This window comes from Lygodium microphyllum, chromosome 30, assembly GCF_053477565.2.
Source record: "Lygodium microphyllum isolate KBCC chromosome 30, Lygodium_microphyllum_v1.1.10, whole genome shotgun sequence".
NCBI classification, from domain to species: Eukaryota; Viridiplantae; Streptophyta; class Polypodiopsida; order Schizaeales; family Lygodiaceae; genus Lygodium; species Lygodium microphyllum.
In genome coordinates, this window is record NC_141164.1 from 21,317,330 (window position 1) to 21,332,752 (window position 15,423).

Genomic DNA, 15,423 nt, shown 5'->3' on the forward strand with positions numbered 1-15,423 from the left:
AAGTCTCTCAAAGCCTCTAACTTCACCCATCTCAACTCTAAGAGGATTGTAGCTCCTTTCTCCATACTTGATCTCAAGATTAACCCTTTGACTAAGCTCTAGCCTCTCTTTCTTTGGCTCAATTTCAAAATTGATCCTTTTGACTATGGTCTAGTCTCTTTCTCTTCTCCCTTGGCTCATTTGCTCTCTCTCCTTAGCTTGATTTCAAATCAAGCCTATGATTGGGCTTGTACTTCATTCTCAAATTTAATTTCAAAACTGAACATACAACTTCTCACTTCCCCAATTCAACTTTGAGAGTGTGCATCTGATTTCCTTTCTAACGATTAATTTTGTAATGATCTTGCAACTTCTCCCCTTAGCTAGGTTGAATTTTAAAATTTAGACTTTGAGAAGTCTTTAAATCCATTTTTCTTAGGATCAATTTCAAAATTGAGCTTCTGCAAGGATTGCAACTTCTCTCTCCTTATATTCAATCTCAAAATGGAGCCTCTAAGAGTCCAACTCATGCTTTTGTCTCCCTAGGCTCAAGTACAAATATCATCCTCTGAGAGTCTCAAATGTACACTTTTCCACTGCTCTCTCTTATGCTCATTTTCAGAAGTTGACCCCACAAATTCCCTCATTCATTTCAAAACTAGCTTACTAATCTTGAAATTGAATATCTAGTCCCTTTTGGGGTTTTAGATCAATTTCAATGGAAAATCCAACTTTTTTATTTTTAGGATCACTTTGAGAAGGTATATTTAAAAATGCCACTTGAATGATTACCAAATAACTAAATTGGTCTTACATGCCAAGAGACCATGGTCCTTAGATGGATGTACGACTAACCTAGAAACACCTATACCACACATCTTACGATGCTCAATTGAATTGAGCAATTAGGATGGACACCACTAGGATAGACATAAGGAAGATGTAAATTTGCCCAAAGTCATCACTTGGCATGAAGATGGCCTTCTACAAGGACCATCTTTTCAAAGTTTCTCATGATGGCTACATTATACATCAAACACATACACATGTCCTTCATGTTGGTATATATTATATGTCACATCTAGACCTCCTTGAACCACATTTGAGTTGAGATAGTAGGTGGATGTTTTAGAGAGGGGCACAAAAGATAGTCAAGGCAGAAGGTAAATATAATAGAGCATTATATATGCAAATGCCTTGTCTACCCTCCTACCACTAAATCTTCCAAGATGGATTTGATGAAAATATGATATTCCTTGACACCCAAGAACCTTCCTTTTGGATATACATGTACATTGAGATATAGTGACTAGGCCTCAAACAATAGTGGTAGTTGGTATGTAGGATATGAGATAACAAATGCTTATAAACTTCTTCGGTGTGACAACTCCACTAGCACAAGTTTCACCACCAATACTAGCTCCACCTAGTATAGTAGAGGACTCTCTAGGGTTACTAATAGGGCCATAGGTCGAGAGAGAGGTTGAGGTCGAGAGGTCGAGAGAGAGAGAGGTTGAGAGAGAGATAGGTCGAGAGAGAGAGGTCGAGAGGTTGAGGTCAAGAGGTCGAGAGGTCGAGAGAGAGAAAAAGTGACTACCACAGGGCTTGTCATGGCATGCTTTAAGAGCAATTCCAATCTCTTCTTCTACAACACATCATTGCAAGACTTCATCCTTTTCTTTCTTGTATATAGAGCATCTCCTAACAAGGCATAGGGGCTTGATTCCAACAAAAGCTTCTTCTTCTCATGGCTTGAGATGCACGGGGATACTTTTGGGTTGCCAAGAGGTTGGCTATGTTTGTGTACCATGGGGTAACATTTTCGACTAGAAACAAAGAAGCATCAAGAAGGTCTGGATTATCTTGCTCCTCTTCATCATCACTTTGAGGGATTCGTAACAGATGATGAGCCGGAACATGAGAGTGACCAGGATTTGTAACCACTTCAAAGTTAAAATCTTGAAACAAAAGAAGCCATCTCATCATTCTTCCCTTCATATTAGCCTTGTTCATCAGGAAGGAGAGGGCTTCATGGTCCATGTAGAATTTGAAGTGTGTCGACAGTAGGTAGTGTTGGAACTTCTCCAAGGCAAACCCCATTGCTAAGCACTCATGCCCTGTCACTGTCTAGTTTCGTTCTCTATCGGTTACTTTCTAGCTTGCATAATAGATTGGTTTATCTAACTTCGAGAGGCCAGCCCTTTTGGCATAATATTACACCTAGGCCTTCAAGTGATGCATCTGTGTGCACATGAAACTCCTTCGTCCAATCAAGAGGCTACAATATGGGTGCTTCAATCAAACACTACTTCAGGGTGTTGAATGCCTCATCACAACCAGTGGTCCACATGAACTCTGTATCTTTTCTTAGGAGTTTATGCAAAGGGGTTGCCTTTGTCGCAATGTGCGCAATGAATCTTCTGTAATAGTCCACATGGCCAAGGAATCCCCTCAATTGTTTAAGGTTGGTTGGGGTTGTGAAGACGACAATTTTCTCAATCTTAGCAAGATCTATTGTTATCTCTTGTGCAGAGACAAGGTGGCCTAGAAGAACTCCTAACGAGACGCCAAAGACACATTTGTCGAGGGTGAGAGAAATCTCATACTCTTGACATCTGTCAAAGCATTGCTCTAGGTGTCCCCAATGCTCACGGATTAGGCTATAGACACAAAAGTCATCGAGGGGTACACCTCAATGAAATTGTGTAGATGATTTTGAAGGGGAGCAATCATCACTCATTGGAAAGTAGTGAGAGTGTTACAAAGCCCAAACGGCATCACTATGTAAGCATAGGTTCCCCATTCTGTTGTGAAGGTCATTTTGGATTGATCCTCTTCTATGTTTTGGACTTGGTTATATCTGTTGAATCCATCCAAGAGGGAATAGAGCTCATGGCCTGCAACTGTGTCCAACAGTTGGTATGTGAAAGGATAGGGAGATTATCCTTCTTCATCTTGGAATTTAGCTTTCAATATTCCACACATATTCACAACTTTCTATTCTTCTTGAGTACTACCACAATGGGTGAAATCCATTCACTGTTAGCCACTGGATAGATAAACTCAGCTTCAAGGAGCTTCAATAATTTGGCCTTCACTAGGACAGAGTAATTTGGATTCATAGGCCTCTGTCTTTACCTCTCACAGGTTTGGCATCAAGCTCTAGGTCAATGTGGTGTTGGCATACTATGGGATCAATCCCCTTTAGATCTTTGTACGACCATGCAAACACGTCTAAGTTTTCCTTTAGTAGGTCTCGCAAGACCAGTAGTTCTTCTTCTGGAAGATTTAGACCCACCTTCATGTGATGTTCAGTACCTTCATCATCCACGAGCATCAATTTCTTTTCACCTTCCACTTCGTTGATGAATGTCCCATGGACTGCTATTGGGTAGAGATCTGACTCCTTCAAGGGGGTGGTCTCCTCTTCTGATAATTCACTGGAACCGATGTCCTCTTTTAATGGAGGCTTAGCTTGCTCTTTGGGAAGCTGAAAGGGTATCATTGCGGTTTCGGGTTTGGGTTGGGGATAAATTACTTCTTGGCTCAAGGCCTCATCTTCCGAGGATGCATCCAATAATGTCACATAACAAGAACCTTTTGTATTTTGTTTGAGCTTCCGATGAACTGGGGATTGTGACAAGGTGTGTCGTCATCATCTTCTCTTAGGAAGGGTAACTTTGGGCAACAAGAGCCACTGTTGAAGGAACATCTATTCTTCTTAATCCATTTCCTGTAGAGGCTTTGCTTATGACGTGACTCATTAATCAATCCAAAGGGTACCATAATCATTCTATCGAACAGAAAGGGATCTTCTGCTTCTACATCTTCATGAACTTCTTTCTCATCTGTGCCTTCTTCTGCAAGTAAAAACAGACTCTTCTAGCTCACTTTCATACTCTTCTTCTGCATTATCACTTCTGTCCTCTCATATTCTGTTTCTACCCTTGTGGGGGCTCTGTAAGAGAAGAACAAACTCTTTGTTATGTCCTCTACTTCTGCTTCTATTGTTGTCTCTAGCTTTGTTTCTACAACTGCCGTGTAACAGGGAGAACAATACATCCATGCTTCTATCTCGCTGTCAGAGGTAATTTCAGAAGTCGATTCGGGTTTAGGCATGAGGTATTCTCCCATGGACAAAGACTTTGCTTCCTTTGGCAGTTGGCTTACAGTGCCCACTATTAGGGACTATGCCTCTATTTTCTTGGGAAAGATCTACTTGATGGTCTCTTCATCTCCTGATGTACCATCTGTTACTTCTTTGGAGGAGTTTGTTACAACTTCAATGGAAAAGGATCCATTACCTTCTTGCAATCCATAAAACTTTAGTACTACTTTGTTAGGTCCTTTGTCTAGGGTTAAGGTTCCTTTGAACCACTCTGTCCTTGCTCTTGCTTCAAAAAGCCAAGGTCTTCCCAACAACAGAGGGTATGAGGTCCCAGAGGAATTTAGTTTGACCATGAAATATGTCAGCCAATAATCCCTTCATGCGAGGGTTTTCTTCAAGTATAAGAGAATGCCCAATGGTTTGTTGATCAGCCAATCTGATAAGCCACTACATAGGCTACATTCCTTGCAAGCCTAGATCCTTCATTGTCACATCCATCATTATATTTATTGATGAGCCTCCATCAACCAATGTGTCTACTATAAATCATCCTTTGATCCATACGCCAATCTCTAGGGTTCCAGGATCCAGGAAGGCATTAGGCACATCTACTTCCTTCATGGGTTCTGAAGCTCTATTGGACTTGGTTGCCATGGAGGGAGCAATTCTTAGGCCTCTTTGTCTTGTCAATATGCTTTTGAATTTCTTTTGACAGCTAGAAGACAACATCAGCAACTGTCAAAATGTTAAATTTGGTTTAAAAGTGTCTAGGTCTTTGACCAAATCATATTTTTTTATAGGATCCACATGCATCTCCAATCAGCACATGGAAAATGGCCCACACCCACTTTTATCTTCCCTTTTTCTTCTAGGAGTGGCAACATCTACACTTCTTCTCCATGAGGAGGTGCTTCAGCATCCTCTATCTCCTAGACCTCTAGTCCTGCCTCTGCAACTGTCTCTGTGGCTCTGTAGTGCTCTGTATTACATTGTTCTATACTGCACTTTTTTGTTTCTCCCTAGGAACATTTTCTTTTGGAACTATGGTTTCTCCTTTCTTTGCACGCATTATTACGGCCACTTCCAATTCCACCAAATTGGAAGTAGGTTCTTGGGTGTTCTGTTGGATATCAAAAGTAGCTTTCACAAGAGTTGGACTTGGACAATCTTTTGCAGTGTAGCCTTCTCCCTTGCATCGACTACATAAGGGCTTGTAGTCCATAGACCTTCTAGGGTTTGGACAATTCGGTGAGATATGACCCTTTTCTCCGACAACCACCATACTGTCGTCCTCTATAACTTTGAGAGAGAAACCTCATTAGACCAAAATTAGGACCGAACTCCCTAGGCTTTTGACCAATATCCTGTGTTGTCATTTTGAATTCCAACAAGTTGAATCTTGCATCTTCATCTTTCTTTATTCTTTTGTGTATCTCTTTTAGAGAGTAGATATCCTTTGTATGGTTCTTCCTCAAACAGTGTAAACATAAGGCTCTATGAATGGTTGGTATTCACGTACATTCAGTGGCCAAATTTCCTGCTTGATGGCACTTTCCACACCATGTATTAGAACGCATCATGTCTCTTCCTTCTTCTGCAAGAGTGGATATATTAGCGGTATTCACCTTCTTCAGCATTTGTAGCTATACTGTAAACACATCCATAAGCTCCTTCATGATACTTGTGACTCAATTGGATAAGTAGTCCTTCAAATTTTCACCTCCTGGAGTACTTGTAGTAGGGTTTTGGGAAGCTTTTGTGATCACTGTATACAATGGTTGGGTTGATATCCAGAGGGTCCTCTATTCTGATTCTGATTCAGAGCTCCTGTTGAGACTTGGAGTTGTTAATTCCACTGGGTAGGATTCCAATGTTATTAAGTCGTCATTAGATGAACTTTTTGGAGCCATTGTTGTTGTGGATGAACCATCATTTGAGGCATTGTCATCTACGGCCACTGTGGAGTAGGTGCATTGTACTGCAATGTTATTTTCATCTACGGATAGGGGTAGGGAACTGTCTCTGGGACTGCATTTGGTGGGTATACCATTACTAGCATGGGAGGAGGTAAGACTCCTCTTCCTGAGGTCATTGACAACCTTGCTTCAACTTCATCATACAGTCTTACACCTTCCATTGCAGCTTACAGATTGACTGGTGTTCTCAATTCCACAAACTTATGAGCTTTTGATCGTAGGTCTCTAGGAAAAAACCCCTTCTGGGGATGCCTTCATCCAAATGATAGTTGGTTCATCTCTTCAGTATGGATTCCATTCACGAGACATAAGCTTCAACTCGTTCACCAAGGAATTGACTTAGGTTCATGAACTATTGACTTTGGTTCATGAACTCCTCTCTCATCTGCTCTTCAAAACCTTCACGCCTAAATTTAGTGAGGAATGTCAACTTTAGGTCATTCCATGTGCCAAAAGTTCATGTTGCTTATCTCTCATACCACCAAAATGCCACACCTTTGAAAGTGGCGGGAAATATTACTAACCAATGCTCAGGGGTTCTGGCATTGTTAGCCACACATGCTGCCATAAACTTTGCTACATGAAGATCAGGATCTTCATTATACTCTCCCTTAAAAATGGGCAATGGGACTACATTCGTTGGTCTGTCTCATCAATATTCCAAGATAAATTTGACTAGGAACGGGACCTTGAGTCGCCATGGGAACTTCTATAAAGAGCGCTTTTAGGGCATCAAAGGAGGCTTCTGTTGTTTACAAGCTCATTCTCACCTTTATTCTTTGCCTTCTCTCTTCTCATGTACCTCTAGACTCGTTCTAGTACTTATCTCTTGATTGCGTCATTCACCAAGGAGTTAGCTCCACCTAGTTGGTTTGTACTCAATAGAACAGAATCAGAGGGGGCTTCATTCTCTGGACGATTATCTGGCCAACATCTCTTCTACTTCCTCTCTACATCTCTGAATTCGGCTTTCAGTCTGCTACAGAGGGGAAGATATTCCATTCTGAAGGTATCAAAGCTCATTTTTCTTAGGATCGTTGTGTTGCCATCATCATAGTAATGCCAACTTCTAATGGTTTCAATAGTGTTTGTTGTGAAGAATACTCTATCCACCAACTTCCAGTGGGTTGCTAATTGGACAAACACGAGATTGTTAGTACACCATGTGTCCCATGTGTCCCATGTGTCCTGTTGTTGACCATCCTCTTTTCTTTCTTGTTTTCGTGAACCTCCACTAACCACGATTCCTGAAGCTGCTTCACAATCTCCCACTTGATGATGTCTGAAAAATTCTCAATGAATGGATGGTCATTCTCTTTATTTCTGAGTTCCCAAAAAAAAATTCACCAAGATGCACGTCTCTGTTGCTTCAACATGAAGAGAAAATAGCCCACCATATAGAGCCTACATCATGATGTTAATATGTTTCCGCCATTGTGGGATGAACTTCTTCTAAAAAGTGCCTTTGGCAATGAGAATCTCCAATTCTTCTGTGGTAGAAGGAACTTTCCAAGTATCCATTGAATTCTTCTTTTCTTGGCAATGCCATTTTCTTCATTTTCAGCCTCTTCTGATGCTTGTTGATGGCAATGTTCCCCGGTTGCACACCAAAAACATGGAGCCCCAAAAGGAACACCAAGGAAATAGGGTTTCTACTGCAAGAAAATCTATTTTGTATCATCAACCATCTTTTTCATCTTTTATATGATCTCAACAAAGAAAACAATACCAGGAACAAGAAATCTTCATGTAGCTTCATAGAAACAATTCTCCCACGGTTTTAACTTTAACAAAACCCATCATTCTCTTCATATTCTTCATAGAATTCATTGATAGAAATTGAAAAAAAAAATCTCCACTTTGAATGGAAAAATATCACATATGATTCATCTTCAAAGATCTTATGGCTTTCTCTCACAATCTTTCATAGGTAGATACATTGTTTGGCAAGATTTGGCTATATCTGACTCTCTCTTTCTCTCTCCATCAATAGCACATCATCTCTTCACTACAATACTCAATAATCACTCATAATAATTGTTCTTTGGTTGTGGATACCCCTTCCAAAAGGTGTGTCTGATATGAAAGGTTACTAGAAACCACTATAGTTACTCTTCATAGCTCATCATTATCACTTCACTCCAGTCTTCTCTTGGGTCTTCAACAGTTGCTTCTTTCACTTTCTTGAGTTCTTTTGAACTTAAATTCACATCTTTACAAGACTAGAAAACTTTCATACAGTCTCACATACATTGTACAAAACACTTATAAAGGCATAGAAAATAGAACAAAGACAGAAACAGAGGCTCTACAGAAGCTCAATAGAGGGTTACAGAAAGTCAATAGAAAACATCAAAGTCACATAACTTATACTAAAACCATTCCATACTATCAAAAACCATTCAATGAACGTTCAAAAAGCCTCAAATTTCATCAATCATTACTCCATGCTTCATACAAAAGAAAAGCAGAACAAAACAGAAGCTATAAAAACCTCAACATATCTTATCCCAACATCACAGAGCCTCATATCTCTACTCAAAAACATCATGAGATTCCAAAACATAATCAACCTCATCCAAAACACTCTCAAATACTTCAAAACTACTAAATATAATTCAAAATCCATCAAAAATCAACCATTCATGCCTCAAAAACAACAAAAATCAACCAAAAAAACCAAGTCATTTCAGCATTCAATAAGAGATGTCTATATGGTTTTTTATTTGGCAATTTATTTAAGCACTACGTGCAAGTTAATAGAGGAACAATTTAGTTCACATACAACAAATAAAACCCTATAATGGCTCATAAAAACATGTGTTTTGGTCATTGATATGATTAGAGAAATATATGTGCATTATTGCATTGCACATAATTGCTATTTGATGAAAGTTTAATAATGATCGATGTGAGTTCTACGTGGAAATAAAGGGGCAATAAAGTAGTCATGATAATGTGACATATACATGAAATGGCCTAGTATAAATAAGGAATGGCAAGGACAGCTAAAGGTTTTAAGGCCATCCATAGGCAATTTGCAAGATGGCTCCTATGGTAGGGGTAGTGGATGGTACACACATCCCTACCATTGCCCAAAATTTTTCCATATTGACTACTTCAATCAAAAGGGATTTCATTCCATTTTGCTTCAATAATCCATGATGATTGATTGCCATACATGGGATTATGATGTAGGTTAGGCAAGTATTGTCCATGGTTTTGTTTTCCTTGAAGCAAACTTGGGTAACATGCATACTAGTGGGTTTAGGAGATATTCCTTGCTTGGTGATTGTGCATATCCAATTAGGCATTACGTGTTACCTCCTTACAAAGGCCCCAAGGATGGATCAAGTACATCCAAAAATCATTGGAACTCACATAGTCAAGTTCACATATGCTAGTGGAGATGGTGTTTAGAATACTAAAGTGGTGATAATTTTACTTAAAAGGCACGATATGGAACTCAAGAATATTGATCAAGTGGTTACAACATGTTTGGTGTCACATAATATGTGCATAGTGCATGGAGATTGATTTGTAAGTGATTGGGTACAAGAAGCAACATTAGATTTGCACCACACATGTGTTGATAATGAGGGTCAAATGAAAGAAAGTTCAACTAGAATGAAGTAGATGTTATAATAGTGTAAGATATTTGTGACATTGTAAAAAGAGCATAGGTTATAGAAGATGCTCCAATGGAGGAAGTTATTTAAAATCAAACCATGACAACTAAGGCTAAGAGAAAAGATATGCCCTAATATTGATTTATAGGTTTGTATGTTATATGTACATTGCTCGCATTCAAAATACCTCATTTACTGAAAGTAGCATTAATCAATGCTAAATGTGTAAGCTTTTACAATATTAAATTGATGTTTTGGAATGGTTCAAGACCACATGCATCATGATAGTTGAAGTAGAAAGATTTTTAGTCTAAAAAAGATACACATGTCATATGAGATGTTCCTTGCATTGAGAACTCGGGGTAATGACCATTATGAAGGCCTGTAAGAAGCTAGAGTTTCTTTCACTAGGTATGATACAAAACTATCAAATTGTTTCCTACATTCAAATTCACTATGTCAACACACACATGCAGACTTGTGATTCTCTTTGTATTTGATTTTCAATGTTCAAGAAATCTCATACTTGGATTTGTAGGTTCATGGTGAAGCATAAGAATTTTTGTATATAACAAAAGATTACATGTCTTGCAATTTACATTGGCCTTGAAAGTGTATTGTAAGCAATCAAATTTCGAGCCAAACTTTTCAATCATATTATTATTTTAGCATAACCATAGTGTGAGTATAACATAATTATTGTGTCGTTAAAATTATGTTGTCAAGTGCTTATCTAAAGCAACATACTTCCCATCATAATCATCATGGGAAGATGATAGTTTTGCAGTTCAACATAATTATGTATTGTGGAGTTATTGATCATGACACATGAGACAATCCTACTCTTGTTTTGCAATTTTTTCTGTAATGAACATGTACATGTAGTTTCCTATCAAAGTATTAAGTTTCTTTTGAAAGCATGTATAGTAATGTGATTTTTCATTTTGTAAATATAGCATGAATTGTGTGAAGCAATTGACATTAGCACACTACTGGTTAAAGCTTGTGCATCTCTTATGATCGTGTTATATAGACACGTCTCCATGTCAACAAAGAAATGTAAAATGTCAATCATTGAATGTGTATAGTAATATGATTTTTTTCATTTTGTAAATATAGCATGAACTGCACTAAGTACTTGCCATTGATCACATATGGGTCTAGTTACAAACACATCTCCATGTCAACAAAGAAATGTAAAACATCAATCACTATTTGAGTATCAATGAGAAAGTTTAGATGAGATGAGAGGTTGGATGTTATTATTAAGATGCACAATTTATTAAATGATGAATGAACATGAGTGTTGAAATCGAGAAGGGAACGCTGTGTAGGTCTCTAGTCATTTTCCGTCCTCTTAATAAATAAGCTTGTGAATGACTACTTGTAAAGGTACGAAGTCAAATTGTTTGCATTTAGAAAATACATAGCAATAGCTGAAAGTGATTTGTCATAGACATTCAATGAGAAGCCCTATCCAACTAGGAGACCTTCTTTTTGATCCATGTCCCATTCAAGAGTATTTGGCTTTGAACAATTATATGGTGCGAATGACCTTTCTATCTCTCAATCAGGATGTAAGTGTGACTTTAGTTGATAGCATCCAATTCTTTCAATAGAGACTCTATCTATCTAGGTGGATGAGTTGAAATGGGGAAAAAAAAGCAAGCGTGAGAACTCTTATTGCTTCATGCTTCATATCTATTAGTCAATTTATTACTCAAATTCCATTTCAAATAGGAGAACCCCCTCCCTATATTGAACTTCTTGCTAAATTTAAAGTTTTAAACTTTAAAAAGGCACTATGTGGGCTAAAATAAGTTCCACATCCATGGAGTGAGAGGATTAATAGATATTTGATAAGTATTGGCCTTTAAAAATTCTTTTGGACTTTAAATGTTTTTATAATGTGCCTATCGAATGAACCCTTGTGATGACACAATTTCGATAGTCCATCAAGAGATAAAAGCCTAGGCAATGCCATTTGAAACTCCCTCGAAATATCTAGAATTTGTTTCATAGGTTCACTTGAGTCTACCATCGTTGAGGAAGCTCCACTCCATTCCCACAAAGATCAACTTCTAACAAGGTCTCTAAATAACTTCCAAGGTTGCCGAACAATTCTCTAGTATCCGTCCATTCCCACAAAGATCAACTTCTAACAAGGTCTCTAAATAACTTCCAAGATTTCCTAACAATTCGCTAGTATCAGTTATGGGTGATTTCTTATGCAAGTCAACCTAACTGAAGCAAACCCATGTCGTACATGGTTCAAAGAGGGTGAGAAACAATGGGGAGCTAACACATTGTCCCCTCTACACTTAAGGCAAAGTCTCACTGTGGCCCCCTAAGACAACACAAGGTTGGGATCTATGACAATTTCCTATTATAATCAACATTTGGTCTTTCTTAAAATTCTCCAAATCTATTATTTGAAGAGGGAAATATATTGGCTAATTGAGAGCACTCTACCATAGGATGAACTTGTCAAGACTTTTGCTCGTACTTCCCTTTCCTAATGAGTTTCCTTGGTTATCTAATTACCTACCACATTTAGTTTAACACATAAAAATAGGCTCCTTTAATAAACTTGTTAAGAGCAAGGTTCATTTAGATAACTTAATCACAAACATAATGAAACTTTTAAAAAAATATTTTTGGAAAACAAAAATTTCATTTCAAGCTTAAAATTTTTATTTTATTATAGCAATTTAACAAGTTATGTATAGGACTCTACTCAAAGGCAAGAAACAACAAATCCACCCTCAACTAGCATCATGGCCTTTCAAGTCGGCGGGCTCATGGGGGGTTAGACTCCTAGAGGCACAATGAATTTATAGCAAGACCCCCATGGTATCCATGTCATCTCCTAGGCTATATCTAATCCCTATGGAGAGTCCTCTCATGTCTGATGTTGATCCTAGCATTTAGAGTGGACAAAAACAACCCCTTGATGAAAGGCTCTGTGACTAGCCTAGGGAAAGCCCTAGCATGCATCCAAAATGTTAACCTTGGTACAAAGTCTAATAAAAAAAACATGATCAATGAGCACTCCTTCATATATAACAAACAATCTCTGATATGTGATCTATGCATTGGAATTCATTTTAGGTGTCGTTCTTCCAACTTGAGGTTCCACCTGACTTGTTAAGATGTCGTATGAACTTAGGACAGGCATTAACCTAGTCCCTTGAAGAGAATCTAGCCATTTTGTTTGTTTTTTATATCTTATATTGGGTTTGATTTCCTCTCCTTGCAAATCTTTAGTTCTTTTAACTCATGTACTTAAGCTTAAGGACCTTTAGGGTTCCTTTGAACCATGGTTTGACAATAACTTGGACTTAGATTCTTGAATTCACCCAAAGACAATGAGCTCTTCTTTGGGCAAACACGAAGAAAAACCATGTCTCCTTCCTTGAAGATCTCCTCTTGCCTTCCGAGATAGGTACATCCGATTTTTTTATCATTAGTCACTTGAATATATTGTCTGATGGCTTTAACATGTCCATCCATTTCATCCAACATCTTTCTAAAGGCTTCCACCATTAGGCTAGGATCAGAAAAGTTGAGTAGTGTGAGGCAATCTTGCCACCATACAAAGCCTAGAAAGGGGTTATCTTGATGCTTTGATAAGAAGCATTGTAAAAAAATGCTACTAAGGATAGATATTGCATCCACAGCTTTGTATACCCTAAGTATGTCTTCAATGACTTGATTGACCCCTGCTCTATCTGGAAATATATTTGAGGATGGTAAGTTGTATTGAAGCAAAGCTAAGTTCTAATGGTTTCAAATAGGCTCTTCCAAAGTCAAGAAGTAAATAGGAAATCATGAACATTGATGATTATTCTTTTTTGTAACCCATGGAGTCTAAAAATCTACTTTACAAAGAGCCTTGCAAAATCTGAAGCCTTATAGTTTGTATTAATGGGAATAAGATGAGCAACTTTTGCTAGCATGCTGATAATCACTATGATAGAGTTGTATCCTCTTTGAACTGAGGGTAACCCAACCACCAAATCCATATTAATGAATTCCCATTCCATTTAAGGATGCCAAGTGGTTTGGAGCTTTGCCTAGCATCTTAACATGCTTAGATTTTATCTATTGGAAGCATAGGCATTCAATGACATGCTTGAGTACATCACCCCTTAGCTTTTCCCCATGGTGACTCTTTCTTATGGCATTTGAGCGTTGTGGCATAGCCAAGATGCCATGTGACTCGAGAGTCAACTACACTCTTCTTGGAAATTGTGTGAATCTATGCTTAAATTCTTGTAATAACCCTAACATTGTTAACTGCTTATTGGATGTAGCAACTCAACTCAAGAAAGCTTCTTTAATCATCCGTTCTCATCCAAAATCCATAGAAGAGAAGAAGAATAAGACAAAGAAGAGCACACATATTATTTGCAAACACTATATAAAACCCTTATATTTGAGGACCCAATCCTTGGTATATCCGAGATGATAAAACCCAAAATATATTAAGAAACTCCACTCAAAAACCCTAAGTGTTTGCATAGACAAAAATCCCTCCTTTCATCCCTCTCTTCAATATCTTCAAATCTCCATAATCTAATATCCTCTCTTGGCTATCAATGCAGGTCTATGATCACAATCAACTTAGGCGCTGATGCCAGGAGGCATATTTCACGGTGGATTCCGTGAGGTTTTACGGTGGATTCCGTAAACTTTGATGACCGGGGATCATACACAAAGTGGATTCTTTGTGCGAGAAGTTGATGGGGACGCCTGTCCTTTTCGGGTGTTTCATTAATTTAGTGTGTATATGGGTGATTCCATAGCGGGTGATTCCGCAAAATGCATATTAAATTAATAAACGTTTATGAGTTTAGAGTGCGCACTCGTAATAAATTAAGGTTAGGATTTATTTCTAACCAGTTGATTTATTTATGTAACTGAAGACTGCTAGGTATTCACTTTTGTCGGTTTAATTGTATTATTTTACTAACGATTGTGAATGCTTCAGTTGATGTGTAGAGATAGCAGCAGTGGCGGAGGAAAGCATTGGAGGATAGCGAGTATTCGATTTATGGATTATATTTTGATAGGCGCCACGCCTATATTTTGTCATGTCTATTGAGGCATCGATTATTTATCATTATTTTGTATGCGCCTATGCGCACGGATATGTTATTTCTATTTGGACATTGTGTTGGGCATGCCAGACTCTTTGGGCACCGTCCATTAGCTTTATTCTTATTTTTGTAAAAGCAAACTCAAAAGCTAAAAGCTTGTCATATTTTTGTAAATTGGGCTATTATTGAGCATGAAGATGGAAATATACATAAAATACATGCTTTGTGAAGCGCTCACACAAGGCATGGGGGGGAGATTGAACCCAATTGGTCTCTTGCTCTTGTCATTCATGCTTTTTACATTGTAATTTGTGCAAAAAGGTAGAGTTCATTGTTCTTGGGGACCTTCCGGGATTCACTACGTGAGCATATAGCGACCGATCTGCTACTAGGAGGTATATTTCACGGTGGATTCCGTAAACTTTGATGACCGGGGCTCATACACAAAGTGGATTCTTTGTGCGAGAAGTTGATGGGGATGCCTGTCCTTTTCGGGCGTTTCATTAATTTAGTGTGTACATGGGTGATTCCATAGCGGGTGATTCCGTAAAATGCGTATTAAATTAATAAACGTTTATGAGTTTAGAGTGAGCACTCGTAATAAATTAAGGTTAGGATTTATTTCTAAC